We start from the raw sequence: 14,707 nt of genomic DNA, 5'->3' as shown, positions 1-14,707 counted from the left end.
ACACTGCACCCCTAGCATCGCTCCGTGTGTCTGAGGACGTTTTCAAGCACTTCCTGACCCCTGTCAGGCTCGGTGCTGTGCCCGCTGCACGACGGAGCCTGTTCAGTGCCCAACTCTGTGTGAACAACTTTTCCTGATGTCCAGACTCAGCCTCTCCCGACCCAGCTCTCCGCTGGTCCCTCAGGTCCTGTCACTGTCACTACATAGCAGAGATCGGTACTGGCCCCTTGCTCGCCCTCAGGAGGGTGCTGGAGATTGCTATGAGCACTCCTCGGAGTCCCCTGCAGGATGAACAGACCAAGTGTCCTAAATCACCCACACGGCATCCCCTCCTTCAGCATCCTCGTGGCCTCCTTTGGGCACTCTCGAATAGCTGAAAGCCTTTTTTCTATACTGTGGTGCCCCAAACTCTGTCCCCTCAGTGTCCTCTTAGTGTCCCCAGAGTCTCCCGTGTGACGCTGTGTGATCCCAGTGAGAGGATGCGGTGACGATCTCCAGGTGTGTCCAGTCCCACTGGTCCTGTCCCCTCAGTGCAGTCTCGGTCTGTGGTGACTGTGTCCCCAGTGCAGTCATGGTGACACTGCTGAGGGGACAGAAGCCTGGTGACAGCACTCTGGGGTGACCTGGCAGCGAGCATGGAGTGCCAACCTCTCTAAAAGACAAAGACGTGAGCCTTGAGGGAATTTCTCCTACTCCTACTGCCAGATTGAAGTTCCATCTCTAAAAATTGCATCCCCCACATTTCATTGTATAAAGGAGAGGAATAACACAGAGGATATTTATATTCATTGGCATCCAGTTAAAGAAAATTCTTCTTTCCATACAAGTGTTCAGTTGGGGATTAGGAGCCCTCTGTCCTCTATCCCACAACACTACATGAAGGATTACACTGGCCTGGAGTGCTTACAGACTGAAGGACATAAACAAATAAAAGTGAGAGACAGAACAGTTACTGCAATTCTTGTCATTTTCACTCAGAGGAAGAAAAGACAGATAATTAAATCTTAAAAAAACTCACAAGTCTGATGAAAAGTGAGAAGAGAAATGCCTGAAGCAAGAAAAGGGGCAGAGTATTGTCAACCACTATGGATGAGTTTAGACTTTCAGCTTTCTTTAAGTCTTGCTTTCCACTTTGAATTCATTACAGTGATGATTCTACAATATAATGAATAACACTTAAAATGTTTGAGTACATAATTTGAGGATGGAGACTCTGGATAACCTTGGCTAAAAGGAATGATTCGAGTAAAATTTATGAATTTTGAGTGTAGTTCATGATTTTTAGATGGCTGAGGTGGAACACTGAAAGAGGAAAGTGGCTGTAATAGAGAATGTAGGCAGTGGGGGTTATACAGCACACACTTTGGGTTTTTCCTTGAAAAACTCTATGAAATCCTGTCCAGAGAGAGATGAGACTATTACAGGGCAATTAAAAATGATCAGCAAGGTGAGGGAAAGATTAAGGTGTAGAGATTGGTAGTCAAGAGAATAACAGCAGAGAAAGGAAGAAATTGTTTTGCTGTTAGCTTCTCCTTGGAAGTTGTAGTAATAGAAAAGCTAAAGGGGAGAGAAAAAGCACAGGGTATAAGCCAAGACTGACCTTAAAGGAGGAAAGAAAAAATTTTAAAAAAGCAGTTAAATTTGAAATAAGAATTATCCCTCACAAGGTGTTAGAGGCAAGTTTACCAGCTGGGTATGAGTTCTGAGTCCAAACCATGATCCATTGTGGAAATTAAATGGGTATGCAGAGGGAATATATTATGGATTGGTTTGCCTTTCATGTGAGTACCTGTGTATCCTGTACTGGCCACTGTTTCACCAGGGCTGCATACAAAACAGCTGGAACTGTGGTGTGTCTCTGTGATATATGTTATAATTCGTGTTTATATAAAAGGATTGTATGAAATAAAATGAAGTAGAAAGAACCTTAAAACACCAAGCACCCGGGGCCGTAGACAACGGCCGTAATTAGCATATCAACAGACCTAGCCCGGCGATCTCCACAACGGACTGGAAGAGGACCTGTTAAGTACCACATATCAGACAGCTAATCACCTCCGCTGGTTCCCATAAGCACTCCCAAGGAAAATTACACATTAATGCAGAGCAAACACAGCCTTCATCAACACGCAGGAAGGACCTTTGTCCAGGGCAGCACCAGAAAAAGATTTAATCTAAATATGAGAATCTGCAGCAGAAACAAAGGAAATTCTCGCCTCAGGCCAGGAAAAACTGTATAAAGCTGGACTCTCCGAGATGGCAGGGTGTGAACACAGGGGGATCTGATGCGGTAGAGATCAGATCAGCGTGTGTGTCCACCCAGCGCCGACCCCGGGCTCGGCGCTGTCGTGTTTTCGCTTGTGGCTTCCCAGGACCGTATTTTCGGTCGCAAAAATAAAAATTGCTGTTTTGCTATTTAATTCGACTTGATTTGGTTATTATCTATAACAGTCTCTAAGAAGCCTTTCAGTACAGGGGTTACATGAGAACAAAATCTCTGCTTCAGGTTTTTTGTGTAACTCAACAGGTATTCCTGTGTTTGTTTACTGAAAGATATTTTTCAAGGTAAAAAATGCCCAACCAGTGTTTTATTGCAGAGCAGTGTAAGAGAGGTAACTGTTCCTTGTGGGCATTGCCCTGAAGTTCCTCAGTGCCCCTTCCTCACCTCTGCCTGCTTGGCTCTGCAGCAGCACCTGCTGCAGCTTACCTGGAGCAGCACACCTGGGCTGGGCATTTGGCTCTTTCCCCCAGGCCTGGAAGAAATCTGACATTTTCTTTCCTCAGGAGGAAGGGTACAAACCTGAATTTGATTGTCTCCCATAGCTACCAGACATCTGATAGGCCACAGACAGGGCAAGGGGAGAGGACAGGATGATGCAGGGAAATTAGGAGATGGCTGCACATGAGTAGAGTGCAACCACAGGCCTGGCTTCCTTCAAAAACCAAAATAAAGAACATTTTCAGTACAGTGTGAATGGCCATTCCAAACTGCCTTCTTATTAGAAACATAACCAGCATTTCTGTAAGTGTGGATATAGTTGTGTCTACAGGTGTGTGATAGAGGAACTGGCAGCAAGGTGCTGAAGGATACATTTCCTGTAGATGCAAAGCTACTTTTAAATCTCTTGGAAGTTCTCAATGCAAAGCATTAAAAAGGACCTTTTGGCTATAAAATGACTGGCAGGTTTTGAATTTATTTGGCAATAAAAAGTTTTTTTGGAAGTAGGATATAGCATTTTAAGGTTTAAAAAAAGGTACAGTACCATTATTTCAGAGAAAAACATTAAAGCAGTTTGGGATATCAATCACAAGTTGCTATAGTTTATCCTTAGTGTACAAAATGAATTTTACTTGGTGTTTTAACAATAAAATACCAATCCACTTCCTTCTCGCAGGCAAAGACTAGAGGTCTGGAAATAAGAGTCATATCTATGTGACACATCCTCTATGTGTGAAAATTCCTATTCAGCTCTGGAGTGCTGTCAGGTAGATCCATACCTAAAAATAAATAATACATGTAATTTATTATTAATATAATAATAGAATAGATTAGAAAATCTAGAAATAGAATGTAGTGTATATACATTACATGTAATAATTATATGTAATAAATATAATGTATGTTGCTGCTTGCTGTAGTAGGCAGCTCAGTGCTGGGATCCAGGGTTTCTTTGCCCTGATTGATCTACCGAGGACACAAATTCTTTCTGCAGGCTTCAGGCACTGCTGGTTCTCCTCACGGGGCTCGGCTCTGTGGTACCTCCTGGGATCGCTGCATTTCACCTGGGGCTCAGCTCCCCAGTGCCTCGGGGCTGGGCTGAGCTGCTAATTACGATTTACCAATTCCCTAAGTGAGCTACCCTGCAGCCTGAAGGGCTGTATTGTTCTCCTAAGGTCCTTGCTTTCAGGAGAAACAGTCACTTACCTCTTCAGGTCAGCTCTGCAGTATTGTGAAGTGTTTATTTCACATGTGGAATTAATGTGCTGTGCTGCTGATTGCCGGGAGTTAATACTCGCAGTGCAGTGAACTGAAGCAAAACTCGCTGCAGCCTTAACTTGGCAGACAGTGAAGATTGATGGAACATGGTGGGTTTAAAGGAAAGGTGTTATTAACATGTAGGTGGCAGAGCTGTGAGACAAACCCTGCTGTAAATCTGAATTAAAGCCTCCCTTGTTAGGATTTCACTCCGTGGTGGCTCAGGGACACAGCAGCAGTGTGGAATGCGCTTTGTCTCCTTTAGGCTGAAGTGCCCAGCCTGTCTCTTACTCTATTGGAAACATCCCAGCCTTGGATACAATCCTGACCCATGTACCAAGCATTAACCTGACTAGAATAATGAGAATTAAAATGCCAGTAAAGAAATAAGAACTGTCAAAAGGCTGGAGTTTACATTAGAAAAAATATAATCCCATCCCCTGCAAAACCTGCAACCTGCCAGTAGCAGCCTGATGGTGAATAAAATTATTGTTTTCAAAAATGGTTGTTCCTTCAAATGCAATCATGTATGTGGTGCATGCAGAGGAGCAAGATACTGCAGTAGGTAAACGAGGGATTGGAAGTTTTGCATTTGGTGCCATCTAAAATAATATTGCCTGACACTTTCATTACAGACTTGCCTTTTCAACTCACATTTCTGCCAAACTTCAGCCATGTGAGTTTAGATGTTTTTGTACTGGGTGTCTTCATCTCAACAAGATAACCTATTTCAGATTGTTTCAGTAGAAAGATTTACTATGTGAGCACAAGTACCACCTTTGCAAAAATCAGCAGTACTTTCAGCAGTATCTGATACGGGTTTAGTTTAAAGAGAAAATCTAAAGTATCAATTGTGGTAGCACCACAGTGTTTGATACCCACATGCTAATAACAAGGAGAGATGTCTTTAAAGAGACAACTCTGAGAAAAAAAGCTGTCAGTGAGAGAGCCCTAAGTGTTGTATGTAATATAAAGACTCCAGTTCTTGACCTCTTGTGCTACAGCTTCTTTGGGCACATTTGATTCATTAGATAAGTGCTTGCTATCTTTATGTCATCCATGTAATCACTTAGCAAGAACCATCCTGACTGACCTGTTAGTGCTCCTGATTTATTAACACTTGCTTCTTGTTTTATTTCCTGGAGGCCACCGCTCCAATTCTGGCATGATTCCATTTCCATTAAGATTGGTGGCAAAAGGGCAAGCCTTAAACCACAGAAGTGGTTCAGGAGGCAGCTGTTTATATCCTCCCAGGTATTCCAAGTTTGGAGCTTGTAATTTCTTTCTTTATCAGATTTATAATGCCTTCCACTATAGTTGAATGTTGGTGCTAATGTTCTTTTACTGAGTTTTAAGGCTTCAGATAAGCTTATTCTATTTTCTTTGCTCATCTTCAAGCCTGCCAAGCTGTTCCTAAGATCTGATTCAGTGAGTAGTTTAGTTTGCCCTGGATACAGTCTTGAGATAACATGCACTAGAAAACCTATAAAATGATTTCTTCTCATCTGAGGAGTATCAGTCCAGTAGCTGCTTAAAAAATTCTGTAATGACATTGATTTCAGGACAGAGAGACTCTGTGATTTCCATTTTTATTTGCTATTATATATTATTAACTTATCACTGCTGACTATGGAGTTGGAGCATTCTTGGGAAATGATTCAGCATCCAATTTTCCATAAGGTTGCAAAAAAATTATATTGAATAGCATGGGTTGCCAGCACCCTGGAAAACTGAGAACACTATGTTTGTTTTCTATTAGACAAAATTGACATAGAGGGTTTTTTTTAAAATCTAGATACAAAGTGGTAGTAAAAGGAAATTCAGCAGCAGCACTATGGGCACTCAGTCAACATGAAAGGTTCATGGCCAGACTTTGATAATTGTCTGTGGCTTGTGAAGGAAGGAAGCTGGCTGTTTTCTCTTGATCTGGCAGTTTTGTGTTTTCCAGATGCAGAGGTGGGGCTTCAGCTCCTACTGCAATGTCAGTAGAATGTCCAGAACAATCCAGAATCCAAGTATCTCAGTATCCTACCCAAACAGCCAATACCTCTGTCTGTCCCAAAGGAACAGCAGTGATGTAAGAGCTGCTTTTGTGGCAGTGCAGTGATACCAGACAACTTCCACTTGGTCATGTCATCATCAAGCAAAGGAAAGGGCATTGCCTCGAAAACACAGGTACCACTGTTGTCGCTAGGATCCCACTGCTTAGGCACAGTCTTTTTTCTTTGTCATTTGATAGCAGTCATGTCCCCAGGGCTCAAAGGCAGCTCAGCCTTGCTGTGTGCTAGGCGCAGAAAACCAAACTCTGCTGCTATGTCTTGGTTTCAGGGCAGGGTAATTTACACAGGGTGTCAGAAGAACCTTCTAGAAACCCCAGATGTGACCATAATCCAACACTATTCTCTCAAGATATGCCTGTCAAATGGAAGGTGGCTTTGTCAATGGGTTTGGAACTTTTTTCCTTAAAATCTTCTTCTTTTTAAAAAATTTGTTTGCAGCAGTTTAATATGTAGGTGCTTTTCTAAGAAAGCTCAAACCCCTCTGTATTTATGATTTGAGCTACATAGTTGCATGGTTTATGAGTTTGCATTGTGTCCAGCAGACCAGCAGCACACAGGATTCTGTCATTTCTGCAGCACTGAATGTGTCTTTGCATTGAAAGCTTTTTCTTCACAATAATCCAGTAACAAGTAGTTTATGTAGGAGAGCAGGCCATGATGAAAGTTATATTAAATTTTATCCTTGCTCTTTTACAGTAATCACACATAAATAACATATTGCCAGAGGCAAATATAGCAATATATTTAGATGTACAAGCCTTATACAAGCACTCTTTCTTTTGTTTTCCCATTTCTAGTAGAACCTGGATCATTCATTTTTTCAGATACAGTCATTTTTATATATAATTTATTAATATTAGTGTGTGCTGTGTACCTTGTGGACTGCATGTTATCTCAACAATCTCTCTCCATTGTTTGAATTTCTAAAGTCAGACTGTAGCAAGGAATTCTTTTAGATTTGAATATTTCTTTTTCAGTCCTTGGTCAGTATATTACATAAATGGAACCTGACATAGGATTTGCAGCATTCAGATCTTCTGGACAAATTCCCGAAGATAAAGTATAAAATCTGTTGATGAGTGAGGGTCAGTACAGAGTCTCAGTTTAGACTAAAAAAGTTTAGGCTTTTAGTCCTGGAGGTTTCTGCTTCTTGCTGTTCTTGCCATTCTGTAATACAGTTGTCTTCCCCCTCCCTTCAAGCAGCAATAGTAACCACAACCCACATATACTTTTATGAATTCTTCCATCGAAAATGGACATGGATTATTTTTTATATGGTTTTCCAAATTAAAACTGAGGAATTTTAACAACATGTAGCCAGTATGTTGTTGGAATTTCATCTTCCCCAAGTAAAAGTACTTAGAAAGCTGTGATGGGTTGTGAGGACACAAATGATCTTAACAGTTCTATTCTTAGAAAAAAAATGGCAAGGATGTTATTCAATTTACCATAGAAATATGAAATGACAATATTAGTTTGAGGGAAGAGAGCAGTGTGAGTACAAGATTCACCACTCGATGGCGCCTTGATTCTGTTCATCTCCATTTCTTTTCCTCTCTGATGTCTGGACACAAAACCCCCAAACTGGTTTTGAAGTAAATCTGTCTGGGAAAGAATATTTATCACACATTTCTAAACGATAGTTTTAATTATCTTCTGCAGAAGTAAATAAAATTATTTCAGTTTTCACTGATGCCTTTTAACTTCAGTCTTTCTATGAAAACTGGTGAATTCCCTTAATTTTGGTTAAGCAGTTCTTCAGTGTAAATCTTTGTGGGTGAACAATGGCATGGGAGCACACTTGGCTGCAGAATTCTGTCCAGAATGGATGGACTGAGAAGTCTTGGTTGTTCTGTTGCTGACCATCAAGGCAAAGGACTGCATATATTTGGAATAAATTGCAGGCCCAGATTAATAGATAAATTGTTGCACTGTTGTTGTATCTACCAGAGTGAGACCAATTTATTCTTTGAAAGAATTTTAATCTGTGTCACTTCCATTAGGAAACAAACTCGGAGGGTGAGGTGAACTGTTTGGGCCTCATTTAACCCATTCCAAGGTGCAGAAATACTTTCTGCTTTTCACTGGAAGATTCCAAATATGTGCTGGGTCTCTTTTTATTTAAATTAGTTGCAGTAGGACAGCTACAGAGTTCTGTCACATACTTTATAAATAAAATCTGTGATCTGAGAAGTTGTTATGGTGCACAGCCTTGCTTATGCAAGGCACAGCCTTTTCATGCACAACCTTGCTTATATTTGTTTATATTGAGATACACAGTAAGCAAAACAGATTTTTTTTTTTTTTGGTGACTTCGTAAAGGATTGCCCTTATTTGAAACAGATGACAAAAACAGTATTATCAGCATCTAGAGATTTATCCTTGTGAAGAAGCAAGTTATGAAAACTTGGAAAGCCAAGCTCAGACAAAGGCTGGAGCTGCCTGGACTTCCACTGGGACCACACTGATCCTGCCAAGGGTTCAGCTCCTCCTACCACTGTCACTTAGTCTCAGCCTCTGTCCCTTTGCCCTGCTGCAGAACCATTGTGCAATCAGCATGGCCAGAGAAAACCTGGGGCTGCTTCTTGTTTTAGTCCCCTAAACCAGAAATCCCTCCGTTCTGATCCAAAACCTTGCTGTGGAAAAGTTATTTCCCTTTAGTGACTGTGGATGTGCTAACATTTTAACTAAGTGCTCCTGTTTGCTGTGTACTCAGTTTATGCCATCAAGGAAAGCAATTTGCTCTAATGCTACACAAGGCACCCATTAGTGGCAAACAGCAGTCTGTGTTTTTAGAGAACCAAGGCTGTTATTTCACAAAGGGAGTAATTCAACTCTGCCTTAATCCTCTAACCAGTAAAGCTCATCTTCCAGGTGTTTTTCCTGACTATTTGGCTACTTTTGGCTTCTCCAAAAAAAAGAAAAAAAAGTGTTTAGAAAATGAAAGTCTAATTTAAATTAAGTTGTACGTGATTATTTTAAAAATACAATATGATACATGTCTATATAAATAAACGTAAGTTTTTATTTTGTTTTAAATGGCAGAAAAAAAATGCCTTTATTTTTAGTTTCTTGTTTTCAATATCTAAGTGAAAAGAAAAATGTTTAACTTAAAACCTTGTCTCTAAACATTCAGGAACTTAATTGCATTCATTTATTTTATCAACAACAGTGAATAGCAATACACATTTTTCTGGCCCTGATACTTTGAATGCATTAAATTCTACAGCTTCAGAGTCCACAGTCTGTTTTCAGTAGAGGCCTGATCAGGATCTGACTCCCTGCAAGTGCTCTGACCTAAGTAAAACTATTTGCAATAAGCTCCACTGTCTAGTTTGACACTCCTATAATTATTACAAAAGCTGAAAATTAACTAAAACCATATCAAGAAAAGATAAAATTACATATTTTGAAAATCTACTATTGTCTCACTTGTTAGATCAACTGGCTTTTGTTACAACTGTTCTCACTCTTGTGCCAAAGCTCCACAACTTTCTCTGCTCAAGCTGGAAGGCATGGCCATGGAGTGGGGGGATTTTCAGGCACTGTGTAGAAAAGGAACACTGCACTTTTCATCTGGCCTTTAGGACTGCCACCCTCTTGGAGAGCACTGCTTTAGTTTGATCATCAGGAAATTTAAGCAATCTTTGGCTTTATGGCACCTCCAAGAGAAAACATATTCTTCCATTATTAAAGTTCTTTTCCCCTACGCATGTGTAGGAAAAGGTGAGCAAATTTTGAAAAAAACAAGTCAGTTACTAGAGAGAAAGCCAGAAAAAGACAAATCAGATCATTTAGTAAGTAGAAAAAGTATTAAATATTGTAAAGTAGACAATGAAACAAGTACTCCTGTGAGCAGCAGAACCACCAAAGCTTGGTTTCTAGGGGATTTTATCTCATGGTTGAGTTCATTGGCATCCAGCTGAAGCTTTTCCATGGTTACAGGCATTTATCCTAAATGATTTTCTGGGACTTGATAAACATGAGTTCACCCTGTAGCCTTTCTTTTACTGGAGGTGTTCTATCAGGGTATTAATTTTCACATAATATTGAAGAAATATTACATTTAGAGACTTTATATTTTACAGTCAGGTTGCTTGGCCAGTCTGCCCTGGGAAACTGGTTCAAAAGCTGTGGGGGTGTGGGCAAACAAATATAGATGTGGGCACCTATGAACCCTTCTACCATTGGCTGTAAATACATATATTCATGGACATGGTACATATTCACAAAAGTGAATGAAATAGAGGTGACGGGGGAATAAAATTAAGGAATTACAGGAAAACTATTAACTTTGGGTGCAGTGACAAAAGCAGCAAGGTTTACAGGAAAAGCCTTTTGAAGGGTTTATCAGATTTTCAGGAAGCATTCTTTGAAAAACTGTACCCTAAACCAAACCCAGCAGAAATGCAAAGTAGCATGAAAACAGGTAAAGAGAACTTACAATGGTTCCTGTTTCTGGGTCTTGCTGTACATTAGCAGCTTTTCTCTTACTGCAGGGATGCTATTTGACCCTTTCTCCCCATAAAAACAGTAAGAACTATAATATCTGTGGGATCTTCTTGCCAACTGTTACTGCAGGTGCACTGATAGGTGTGCTGATGGAAGAAAGTGGATTCTGTGGTGGCACCATAGAGACTCTCCACGCTCATCTTGCTCTCTTGCAGCCCTCCAGCTCCTTGGAGAGCACTGCCTGATGTCCACCTCCAGTTTCCGTGCTGCAATCACAGGCTACTCCTCCTTGTCCTGTTGATCTTTTCCTACCCTGGAGCATGGAGGAGAGTGTGCCCCTATTCCTTCCATGTTTATATCCTTTCTCCAAGTGAAGTCATGCTTGCTCTCACAGAAGATAAAGCTCCTCATCCTTCCATGGATTCCTCCACCTCAAAGAACTCTGGAATATCTGCTGTCATCTATTGCATTCCCATTTCTATTTAATAGTGGCTGAAGCACTGCAGTGTGAGATATAATTTAAAAAATGTGATATTTAGAGAATAACTGATAAAATTTTTGCAGCTATTGAAAAGCTTGTCTCATTAGTATTATTTTAAATCTCATTTTCACAAAATTATTTCTTCTAATCCTCACAATCTGCATAAGAAGTATAATCAGCAAGCTGAAATTAAAGTATCTGCAACCTCTGCCCTTTAAATCAGTCACAAATTAAAGAAAATAATGTCTTCTAGCAGGAAGAAAACTTTCTAAAGAAATCCTTTCTGTCAATCTCTCCCCACTAAAGCAAAATATATACCCTTGCTTCAAAGAATACAAATAAATCTTACTAAGCAACATTTTTTTTGTTAAATTTTGTCTTCATCAGATTTTGAAGTAAATACTGATTTAAAAACCTCAGACTTCTTGCCAGATGGTAGAGGAGTATCTATCACAAGCAGCAGAGCATCCAGGGCATCCATGGCAAATTGGGAAGGCATTCTGTGCATCCCTGTGACCCTCCAGAGCTCCAGAGAAGGACAGCACTGTAGGGCCTTGCCATGGAACACAACTGGTAGGAGCAATAACAACATTATTCTACAGCCTCTGCCTGCAGGTTTGCTCTTTTCTTTCAGCAGTTGGCAATAAAATGCATAACTTTTTGGAAGAAAAATTAGCTCAATGCAGAGCCAGTTGGCTCAATGCAGAAATTTTTAGAAATTTCACCATAAACATTTGTTCCACGCAGCTTTGTCATTGTCATTTGAAAAGCTCAGTGACAGGTAATGGTACTGCTTCTTTCCCCAGTACTGCACTCACAAGGAAGCACTTTTTTATTACTCAGGCTTTTCTATTCTGGATTTATTGGGTTTGCATGGCCAAGCTCTGGCAGGGTGGGAGCTCCAGGGGTGGTTTCTGTGAGCAGCTGCTGGAAGCTTCCTTGGTGCCCAGCAGAGCCAATCCTGGCAGCTCCAAAGACAGATGTGCTGCTGGCCAGGGCTGCTCAGTCAGAAATGGGAACAGCTCTGGGAGAGCAGATCTGAGAAGAGAGAAAAAAATTATTGCACAGCTGTGGCCAGAGAAGAGTGGGGTGAGAACGTGTGAGAGGAACAGCTCTGCAGGCAGCAAGGGCAGGGAGGGAGAGGGGCAGGAATGTTCCAGGCACCAGAGCTGGGATTCCTCTGCAGCCCAAGGTGCAACCCAGGGTGGGGGAACTGTGCCCCTGCAGCTCTTGGAGGGCCTGGGGGATGCAGAGATCCACCCACAGCTCCTGGGGATCCACAGGGATGCAGAGATCCACCCACAGCCCCTGGGGATCCACAGGGATGCAGAGATCCACCCACAGCCCCTGGGGATCCACAGGGATGCAGATCTATCCAGAGCCCGTTGTGGAGGTGCCCACACCAGAGCAGGGGAATCCTGGAGGAGCTGTGACCCCATGGGAGCCTGTGGAGAGAGGGGCCCTGCTCCCAGGCTGGAGCAGCCTGTCCTTGGAGCACTGACAGTGGGACAGTGACCCACACCACAGCAGTTTGGGAGGATGCTGTCCATGGCATGGACTCGCATTGCAGCAGTTTTGGGAAGATGTTGTCATGTTGGAGAAGCTCACAGAGAACTGTCTTCTGTGGGAGGGACCCCACGTGCAGCAGGGGAAGGACTCCTGTCCCTGGGCAGCAGGAGAAGCCAGGGGTGAGGAACTGACCATAGCCCCATTCCCTGTCTCCTTGCACCTCTGGGGGCAGGAGGTAGAGCTGGGAAGGAGGGAGGGGTGGGAGGAAGATGTTTTCAAGTCTTATTTTGTTTCTCATTATCCTGCTCTGTTTTGTTAGTAATAAAGTCAATTAATATCTCTAATTAGAGCCTGTCTTGCATGTGGTGGTATCTGGTAAGGGATCTCTCTCCCAGTCCTTATCTCAACTCATGAACTCTTTGTTGTTTTTTCTCTCCCCTATGCATTTGCAGAGAGGAGTGAGAGGGAGACTTTGGTGGGTACCAGAATCCATCCAGGGTAACCCACTACACTGGATCAGAAGGTTGCTGATAAATTCCCTTCCTGGGGCTGCATTTGAGCAATATTCTCTGAAAGGAAAAGAACCCATGAAAATGGTAATCCTTCAAAGCAGCTGAGACAGCACTGTGTGCCAGAGGGCTGAAAAAATGTGAATGAAAATTCTTAGATTTACCAGCAAGGTCTGTTCCTCCAGCACAAGTATTTAATCTGCTGACAAGGAGATAAGGGACTTTGAACAGCTCAGAGACCAGCCTAACATCACAAATATGATACAAACAAGGATACCTTTGGAAGTAATTATAATGCAACAGAATGGATATTTCCTCTGTCTCCAGCACTGTGCGTGCAGCTCTAAAGGAGGCTGCAAGTTCTTCCATATCAGTATGTGCAAAAACAAAATGTTCTTTTGGAGAGTAAAAAAGCTTGCATATTTCATCAATTCTGTTAAAAAGTCTGAGATTTTCATTTCCAATACAGGCAAAAAAATAGATCCAGTTTTCTCCTAATTAAAATCCACTTGTGCTTGAACTATAACCATTAGATAGAGCTAGTGAGCATAACAAGAAACCGGTTGAAGAATGCTTTCCCTCTTCAAACTCACCATTAGTGAATTGATGAGAGTTCCTCTGATATGTGAAAGGTTTTCTTTGGATTTATGATTTGGTGGGAATTTACAAACAGGGTTACTCCTGGAAAGAACCAACCAGGAGAATTGTCACTGATTAAAACACACACATTTTGTTTCCTAGTGATTACATTCTGATAATATTTTGAAAGCTTAATGAGCTGTGGTACTTTTTTGATCCTTGTAGCTACCAGAGACTTAGAAGTATGAATTAAACACATTTCTACTGAGAAGTCCAGGTCAGGGCTGAATAAGACGAAAGAAAGATTTTCCTAACTCTAAGTGCAGTTTCTTCTGTACAAACTAACATGAAAGCATTGCTCAGGGAAAGGGCACAGGAAGTTTGATACCAAGTCAACTTTTATCAGGAGAAGCAAAGTCCAATTAATAAAAAATATTCTGACATATGCACTTCTATGCCCATCATGATTTAACTCCAGCTGGCAGCTATGCACCACAGAGCCATTCCCTGAGAAAACTCCTGGACTGAGCTAAAGACAGTCTAATGGGTGAAGAAAAAACTGCATGCACAAGCAAAGCAGAACAGGAGCTCCTTCACCCTTGCCAGGTGGGTGTTCAGCCATATCCAGGACAGTGGGGCCCATGGTTTGTAACAGCTGCTTGGGATGACCAAGGAATTTCTGGGGAATGCCATCCCAAACACAACAGTGTTCTCTCTTCCTTCTTGCAGATCTATATACTCAGCATGATGTTCTATGGTGAAAATATCCCTTTGGCCAGTTTGGGTCAGCTGTCCTGGTTCTGCTCCCTCCCAGCTTCTTGTGTTCCTCCTTACAGGCAGAACAGGAAGTCCTTCACTTAGAGAAGAACTACTTAGCAACAACTAAATCATCAGTGTGGTATCAACATTATTCTCATACTAAATCCAAAACACAGCTCCGTACTAGCTAGTAAAATGAAAATTAGCTCAGTCCCAGCTGGAAGCAGGATAATGGCCATGGCCATAGACGTATTGGTGCTGTATTAATCAGATTTTTGCAGATGTAACCTAGTTGTCAGCTGGGAGACTCTCACTCCTTTCCTGCCCTGAGCTATTGACAGTGAGTGGGCTGAGGAGCAGGTGGAGATGAGGAGAAAGCATA

Source organism: Catharus ustulatus, chromosome 10 (genome assembly GCF_009819885.2).
Source record: "Catharus ustulatus isolate bCatUst1 chromosome 10, bCatUst1.pri.v2, whole genome shotgun sequence".
Taxonomy (NCBI): Eukaryota; Metazoa; Chordata; class Aves; order Passeriformes; family Turdidae; genus Catharus; species Catharus ustulatus.
The sequence above is the reverse complement of the archived record's forward strand: the minus strand, read 5'-3'. Positions refer to the sequence as shown.